General features: G+C 34.0%; 1 long non-coding RNA gene across 4 annotated transcripts; it reads left to right on the top strand.

Moving 5' to 3' along the window:
* The first annotated feature begins 6145 nt into the window (after nt 1-6145).
* On the top strand, nt 6146-8847 carry LOC139891194 (uncharacterized). 4 transcript variants are annotated; one of them, XR_011773565.1, is made up of 3 exons: nt 6157-6651; nt 7160-8065; nt 8228-8847. It is a non-coding gene; the product is annotated as an uncharacterized lncRNA (long non-coding RNA). The 4 variants fall into 4 exon arrangements; XR_011773567.1 differs by having other exon boundaries at nt 6159-6651; nt 7318-8065; XR_011773566.1 differs by having other exon boundaries at nt 6162-7363; nt 7446-8065.
* Nucleotides 8848-9621: the final 774 nt, after the last annotated feature.

Raw genomic sequence — 9621 nt, 5'->3', positions numbered from 1 at the left:
ACGTTGTTGATAAAAAGGGCGGAACACCTCTAACTAACATATTATTTAGATGTGTTAACACGTCTAATTGACCAAATGGGAGGAACACGTCTAAATATGTTATTATTTAGACGTGTTGACGGTTTTAATTGATAGGAACACATCTAAATATGTTATTATTTAGACGTTGTTATATTTCAGTAGGCTTATAACTACCTTTAGTGGTTTGATTCTTGATGTTATAATTCAGTAGGCTTATAACTACCTTTAGTGGTTTGATTCATGATTAAGAATGCTAATAATGAAGTGTAAGAACAAAGATGATAATGGAGAGAAAGAAAGAAACACTTTGTAAGTGTGAGAAAAATGGTGCAAGTTTAATGCTTGCATTCATGGCTATTTATAGCAAAAATATCACAAGTTTAGGTAATACAATAATATTACTTTTGTGTATCAATAATTGACTATCCATTTATATATATATTTATATATTATAACACTCCCCCTTGGATAGCAATTTTGTTTGTTTAAGATCAACTGTAAGTTACTGCCTCGTTAAAAACCTTGCTAAAGAAAATCCAGTGGGAAAAAAACTTTAGCTAAAGGAAAAAGAGTGCAGCATGGAGTTGACTCCCCCTCAAGTAGACATCGCTTCAGTTGTTACATCTTTTGAACATGTCTCATGCCAATGTTATGAATGTGTGTTCTGAAAATAGCAGTTGGAAGTGCTTTCATGAAAAGATCAGCAGAGTTTTTGCTGGATTGAACATATCTCATTTCAATCTCATTGTCCTTAATGAGATTTTGAGTGTATGAGAAGAATCTAGGAGGTATGTGTTTGGTTCGGTCACTTTTGATATACCCTTCTTTCATCTGTGCTATGCAAGCTGCATTATCTTCATAGATAATTGTTGGACTTTTATCGCGTTCTAGTCCACAAGAATCAGTAATGATTTGTGTCATTGATCTCAACCAAAAACATTCCCGAGTAGCTTCATGTAATGCAATCACTTCGGCATGATTTGATGATGTAGCAACAAGTGTTTGTTTTTGAGAACGCCATGATATTGCAGTACCTCCATTTAGGAATACATATCCAGTTTGAGATTTAGCTTTATGTGGATCAGATAAATAACCTGCATCAACATAACCAACCAAATCTTTTTTTGATTCGTTAGAATAAAATAATCCTAAATCAGTAGTTCCTCGAAGGTATCGAAATATGTGTTTGATCCCATTCCAGTGTCTTTTGGTAGGAGCAGAGCTGAACCTTGCCAATAAATTAACTGCAAAAGAAATGTTAGGTCTTGTACAATTTGTAAGATACATAAGAGCTCCAATTGCACTAAGATATGGTACTTCTGGTCCAAGAATATCTTCATGATCTTCACATGGACGAAATGGATCAGTTTCAACATTGAGTGATCTAACAACCATAGGAGTACTTAATGGTTTTGCCTTGTCCATATTGAAACGTTTCAGAATCTTTTCAGTATATGTTGTTTGATGTACAAGTAAACCATTAGGCATATGCTCAATTTGTAAACCAAGGCAATACTTGGTTTTTCCGAGATCTTTCATTTCAAATTCTTTCTTTAGAAGTTGAATGACTTCATGGATCTCTTTATTTGTACCTATGATGTTAAGATCATCAACATAAACAGCTATGATCACATATCCGGATGTTGTTTTCTTAATGAAAACACAAGGACAAGTAAGGTTATTTGTATACCCTTTGCTTATCAAGTAATCACTTAATCGGTTATACCATATACGTCCCGATTGTTTTAACCCATATAAAGATCTTTGTAATTTAATCGAATACATTTCTTTGGGTTTTGCATTTGATGCTTCTAGTACCTTAAATCCTTCAGGTATCTTCATATATATATCACTATCAAGTGATCCATATAGATAAGCAGTCACAACATCCATGAGATGCATTTCTAAATTTTTAGAAACTGCCAGGCTGATTAAGTATCTAAAAGTAATTGCATCCATAACAGGGGAATAAGTTTCTTCATAATCAATTCCCGGTCTTTGAGAAAAACCTTGAGCTACAAGTCTAGCTTTATACCTTGTAACTTCATTTTTCTCATTTCTTTTTCGGACAAAAATCCATCTGTATCCTACAGGTTTCACATCTTTAGGAGTGAGAATGATGGATCCGAAAACTTTTCTTTTATTGAGTGATTCTAATTCAGCTCGTATTGCTTCTTTCCATTGAGCCCAATCATGTCTATTTTGACATTCAACCATAGATGTTGGTTCTGGATCATCATCATTATTCATGATGTCATATGCAACATTAAATGAAAATTTCTCATCAAGATTTTTCATTTCATTTCGGTTCCATAATATGTTTGAATGTGCATAATTAATTGCAATTTCTGTATTGACATCATCAATCTCCTCTGCAGTAGGAGTACTGATTTTTGGTTCTTCTTGAACACTTTCTTTTACCTTATTATCAGCTGATTTTCTTTTTCGAGGATTTTTATCTTTGAAACCAACTGGTCTCCCACATTTCAGACGTGGCATAGATTCTTGAGTGACTACATTATCAGTTTTCCGATTTGGAATCTCAACTCGAGCTGGAGTATTAACTGCTGGTATATATGATTTAGTCACCCTTTTTGTATCTGTGAATGCATCAGGCAATTGATTTGCAAGTTCTTGTATATGCATTATCTTTTGAACTTCTATCTCGCATTCTTTTGTGCGAGGATCAAGATACTTTAATTGAGGTTCACACCATGAAACATCATTTTCTTTATTTTTTATTTCTCCCCCTAATCTAGGAAACAATGTTTCATTAAAATAACAATCAGCAAAACGTGCTGTAAAAACATCACCTGTCATAGGTTCAATATACCTTATGATTGTAGATGTTTCATATCCAACATATATTCCCAACCTCCTTTGAGGACCCATTTTTGTACGTTGTGGTGGCGCAATTGGAACATATACTGCACAACCAAATGTTCTAAGGTGAGAAATATTTGGCTCTTGACCAAAAGCAAGTTGTAGGGGGGAATATTTATGACTTGCACTTGGTCTGATGCGAATCAATGCAGCAGCATGTAAAATTGCATGACCCCATATAGATACAGGGAGTTTTGTTCTCATTATCAATGGTCTAGCGATTAACTGTAAACGTTTAATCAGTGACTCGGCTAAACCATTTTGTGTATGCACATGAGCAACAGAATGTTCAACAACAATTCCTATAGACATGCAATAGTCATTAAATGCTTGAGATGTAAACTCACCAGCATTATCAAGTCTCACCTTTTTAATGATGTAATCAGGAAAATGTGCTCTCTATTTAATAATTTCGGCAAGAAATTTTGCAAATGCCATATTACGGCTTGATAACAGACAAACATGAGACCATCTACTAGATGCGTCTATTAGGACCATGAAATATCTAAATGGTCCACATGGTGGATGAATTGGTCCACAAATATCACCTTGAATTCTTTCAAGAAACATTGGTGATTCTTTCTCAACCTTAAGTGGTGAGGGTCTAGTTATCAATTTTCCAAGAGAGCAAGATATACATGGAACCATTGTATCATGAAGGATTTTTCTATCCTTCAGTAGATGTCCATGTGTACATTCAATAATTCTTTTCATCATTGTTGATCCTGGATGGCCTAATCTGTTATGCCATAAATTAAATACTCCAGAATCAATATACTTTTCTTTAATCACCATATGTGCTTCTGGTACATTTATATGTGTATAATGTAATCCAGAATTAAGTCTTGGCAGTTTTTCAATCACGTGATTCTTGTTAGTGATACTTAAATATTTCTCATTTTCTGCCGTTACTGACTGATAATCATATCCATTAAGGTATATGTCAGAAAAACTCAATAAATTTCTGCTTAACTTAGGAGAGAATAAGGCATTATTAATTAAAAATGTTGTACCGTTTGGTAATATGAATTTTGCCTTTCCTATCCCTTCTATCAAGTTAGCAGCACCTGATATTGTATGTATAGTTCCTTCCGTTGGTTTCAAATCAATGAAATATTTTTCAGATTTAAGTATAGTGTGTGTAGTACCACTATCTGCTATACAGAGATCTCTACTACTTGATTGATGTTGTGTTCCAGCAGAATTCATATTAAACTTCATATATAAGAAACAAACAGTAAGTATATAAATGTTACACAAAATGTTTATTACACACAAATAGATAAAACTAAAACATTTGACATACATAGAATTGAAACATCAAACATAGAACTGGAACATTTGATAAAACATATAGAACTGAAACATTTGAGAAAACATGATGACAAAGGTTAAATCGTTTTATTTATAAAAGAAACATATTAATTTAATTCAAGAAATCTTCATATAAATCAGATGGTTGCTCAATGACTATTGGATCAATATTATCCACAAAATTTACTTCCTTTTCTTTACCTTTCAGCGAATCCTGATACATCTTAACAAGATGTTTAGATGTTCGGCAAGTATTAGCCCAGTGGCCCATTCTACCACATCTGTAACAAGATTCTTCAGAATTTTTAGAAGAATTTTCTTCAACATCTTGTTTAGTGGGCTTGTTTTGTGGTTGATATTTATATTTTCGTGAATTATTATTTCTTTGACCACCACGGCCACGTCCACGCCCATTCCCATTACCATAAGGATGGTTTCTACCATAGTTATGGCTTTTGACATGATGATGGCGATGGTTATTATAACAACGACCTTGCCCGCGTCCTTGTCCCTGTTTATAATTATTTGCAGTATTTGCTTCAAGGATTGCAAGTGTACCAGTAGGACGGGATTGCTGATTTTTCATTAATAGCTCATCATTTTGCTCTGCAACCAAGAGATATGAATTAAGTTCAGGATATGTGTTGAACTTTAGCATTCTCAAATTTCTTTACACTGTGATGTTAGCAGCATTCATTGTGGAGAAAGTTTTCTCCAACATGTCTGCATCACTCATTTCATGTCCACAGAATTTAAGTTGTGAGACTGTATTATACAGAGCTGAGCTGTATTCATTTACTTTCTTAAAGTCTTGGAACCTTAATGTTCTCCATTGATCTATAGCAGCTGGAAGTAAAATTTCTCTTTGATTATTGAATCTGCTTTTGAGACCTTCCCATAAAACATGGGGATCTTCTACAGTCACATAATTATTTTGTAAGCATTCATCAATATGTTGATGAATAAAGCAACATGCCGTTGCTTGTTCTTTTTCAGAACAAGTGTTGTTTTCATTTATGGTTTCAAGAATGCCCATTGATTTAAGATGCATTTTTACTTTTATAACCCATGGCATGTAGTTGTTTCCCGTTGATTCTAAAAGAGTAAATTTAAGCTTTTCCAGATTCGACATTTTCTATTATCAAAAATTAAAACAAACAACATGATAAATTAGAGTCAATTTATATTCATAAGTATATAAACATTAAACATAAATTTAATATAACATAAATGATAAGTAAGCGACAGTGTCGACCATATGTAAGCAATCATAAATAAATGTTATATAACATAAATGATAATTAGGTGACGGTGTCGACCATATAAATGTTAGATAATAGAAATATAAATGTTAGTAACATAAATGATAATTAGGCGACAATGTCTACCATATAAATGTTAGATAATAGAAATATAAATATTAGTAACATAAATGATAATTAGGCGACAGTGTCGACCATATATTATTCAGGTGGTATAACCGACCATATATCATTTAGGTGGCAGAGCCAACCATAATTAGTATTAAGATTATCGTGCTGATAACGTGTTATATTTCAGTAGGCTTATAACTACCTTTAGTGGTTTGATTCTTGATGTTATAATTCAGTAGGCTTATTACTACCTTTAGTGGTTTGATTCTTGATTAAGAATGCTAATAATGAAGTGTAAGAACAAATATGATAATCGAGAGAAAGAAAGAAACACTTTGTAAGTGTGAGAAAAATAGTGCAAGTTTAATGATTGCATTCATGGCTATTTATAGCAAAAATATCACAAGTTTAGGTAATAACAGACGTGTTATTAAACTTTTTAGGCGGACTTGTACCCTCTAAATAACTTTAAACTCCCTTAAACATCTACAACCATCCAGTAACTCCATCTTAGTTCATTCCTGCTCCAATTCCCAACCCCTCTCTTCAATATTTAGCCCATTATCTATTCCAATACTCCACCAGATCAAATACTAGGGTTTTGCTAAATATTTTATCTGAACGCCACCAATAAACCTCACAAAAACGACATCCCCCAACCATTTCCACCTCTAACACAGACTCAAGCCCCACAGACCAAAAACCCTAACCACGGCCACCATCTTCCTCGCCAACCGCCACCACCGCCTACATGGCTAACCGCCACCACCGCCGCCACCGCCACCACCATCTTCGTCGCTAACGGCCACCGCCATCTTCATCGCGAACCACCACCGCCATCTTCATCCCTAACCACGACCACCGCCGCCGCCATATTCGTCGCTAACCGCCACCACCATCTTCATATGTTCATCCTAAATGCTCGACGATTTCCAGGAAATTGTTGAAGGGTTTTCCCTTGATAATTTGGTCGTCTAAAGCAATTAAAAGGACGAATTAGGGTTTCATCGATTGAAATTTCAGTTTCCATCATTTAATTGATGTATTCGGTCACCACGAGGTAAATTTTAAACTGGTATGATTTCGGATATAGTTCCAGAATATTGAATTAATCATGGCATATTGTTGAGAAGTGACTGCTAATACTATTTTTTCTTGCATTTAGATTTGTATGTACGAACAACTGAAACACGGTTTATTAGGGCTTTATACAACACATTGCATTTGTAGTGATTATCGAATGTTATATTTATTTAGTATGATACTGAAGATAACACCTTTTCTACTTAGTTTGTTGTTTGCTCTGATCACTACGTATTATTTTGTTTTTGCAGCTACTGCTTCATTTCTGGATATAATATATCTTAGTTGTTAATTCTGAATATTTCAGCTGGCTAGATACAAAATTAAGTTATGCTTTAAATTGTTGTATATTTATCTATGAAATTACCGATAGATGAACCCATGATTCGAGAGAATTATCTATGAAATTACCAACTGTTGACTATATTGACCATTTATTGAACCCTTTAGGTGATGGATAAATGACTAATTTGTTGCCTTTGCAGTCCATGACCAACTATGTGGAATAATTCAAATTGGATGGAAATTAAGTCTCTATAACTTAGTGTTTTCTTTAATTCTTGGGTAATAATTGATAATACCATTCTTGGCTAACATTTGATAATATGATTGTTTAAAACACACATGATTTAATTGTACGTAGAACTTCAACTTCGAGTGGATGCAAGTAGCTAATTGTCCCGTTGTAGGTAAATTTATGCATTAACATCAATGCAACAAAATTCATATTATACAGTTTAAAACGTTTCTAATTTTGCATATGTGATTCAGGTAGCAGATACCACACATACATTACAACAGTTTGCAGGTAAAAAGGTGACTAAATTTTAAATAGAGAGGTTGTATATATCTCATAAGGATACTACTTCTGACTGGTTTTCTTTGAGATGTTTATAGCTGAAATTTGGTGGTATTTACAGCGGAAGATTTTCGGTAACTGAGTCCATGTTTTGCAATGACATCCGTTGGTGTGATGGATTTTTCGTCGAGGTATGAAATGTCACCAACACCTTCCGTATTAATACCTTACGGTGGGAGTTTATTTTTTAGTGGTCAATATAAAAGTCTTGCTTTTGTTATTGACTCAATAATTGTGATTGGTGGTTGATGATATGTCGAGATACAAATATTGATTTGGTTAAAAAAATATCACGTTCATGGGTCTGTGTATTATGATGGTTAAAAGACACTTAAAGATATGGTTGGTCACACTGGTAAATCTGATGGAAACTTTAAGGGGCTTTAAAGATGCAATGGCTAATTCAATTTCTATGCATTTGAGACCACGTCAAAGGGATATGAAGATAAGAGTATGTTTGAAGGTTATAGCAACAGGGAACAGTTTTTCTAACCCCTTTTGCAACCATACCCGGTTCTACATGAAAATCCTGGTAAGAGTTATCCAGCTTCTGTCCAATACTAATCTGTCAACCAGAGTGATATATTAATTTTTTTTTTATTATTATTATCTTTGATCTTTGATAGAAGTTGCTTCTAAATACTACATGGTTAATGATTCAATTCATCTTATATGTTGTTGACAAGTGATTTAGTTACACATATGGGTCTGACGGCATAACCTTTCATGCAAGAGAAGCCACAACATCCATAGCAATACCGATACCCCCAGAACATGGTAGCTCCACAGCCGCAAAGAGATACCCGCAGCAAAGCGCGGGAGCTCCGTTGCTAGTTGTTACTAAAAATCGAATTGATCAACCAGCATCTATTCAGCCCATCAAAGATCGTGCCGCCTTCACGTGTTATTCTGGTATTGATATTGTTCTCATTCCACAGCAATACCGATACCCCATAACACGTGTTCTTTCGGGTATTGATATTGTTCTCATTTTGTTTGTTAAGTACCTCTGTACTAATCTTCCTATTTACATTGCGATTTGTTGGTTGCACGACTTATTGCTAATGTATATGTTACTGTTTATACAGGATGTCACATAAATGAACGCATCTGATCGTCCAACAATGACTGGTGGCAGAGGGATGACATGTTGGATTGGGTGCTCAAAAACCCAGCTACAGCTACATATTATTATATTTTAGTTTAGAGTTCCATTGTAAATTACGTTTATGACTTTTTTTGTAAATACTTTAAAGATATTTATATATGATATTTATATATAGTTTGATTTCGTAGTAAATTTAATTTGTTATATATGGTTCATTTTGGTATTTGGTGGGTATTATTTGAAATATTTGAAATTTTGGTGGGTATCATTTGAAATATTTGAGAATTTAACCAGGGTTAACATTTATCAGGAACACGTCTAATTTATTATTTTAATCAATTAGACGTGTTTTTAATCAATTAGACGTGTTAATTTAATCAATTAGACGTGTTCCGGTAACACGTCTAATTGAAAAAAAAATGAGGAAATTGAGTTTTTTAGACCGGTTCCTTGAACCGCTCTAATTGACCTCGACCAATTGAAGCTGTCACATGTAAACGTGTTGTTCAACACGTCTAAAAAGCATTTTTAACACGTCTTAATGTGCCGAAATGTAGTAGTGTATTTTGATTTACATTCCCATTGTTACACTTGAAGTATGCTTGCATGATTGTTATGAATTCATTTTGCTATTTTAAACAATCATTAGTCAACTCTACTACATCATACAATCGTTTTTAAGTTAACCAAACAATAATTAATTCCGTTAGACCTGTGATGTGGACTGAAAATGAGTCAAATAACATGATCTTAGTTTAGTTGTAGCCTATTTGTGAAAGATTGTTAGACCTTCTCTAACGGTTCCGTGTTGGGGTGAATGTGCACCCAACACGCCTCCAATACATGGCTAATGGGGCGTGTTGGCTTGTGTGCTCGTGGCGTGCGTGCTTCTGGCACAGAGAAGAAATGATTGTGCTGATATTTTTCTTGCTTTTCATTGGTTAATTTTCATTTTTTAATTTTTTTTATCCACTATTTCA

Source organism: Rutidosis leptorrhynchoides, chromosome 2, assembly GCF_046630445.1.
Source record: "Rutidosis leptorrhynchoides isolate AG116_Rl617_1_P2 chromosome 2, CSIRO_AGI_Rlap_v1, whole genome shotgun sequence".
Lineage (NCBI taxonomy): Eukaryota > Viridiplantae > Streptophyta > Magnoliopsida > Asterales > Asteraceae > Rutidosis > Rutidosis leptorrhynchoides.
This window is presented reverse-complemented; position numbering and strand designations above follow the sequence as displayed.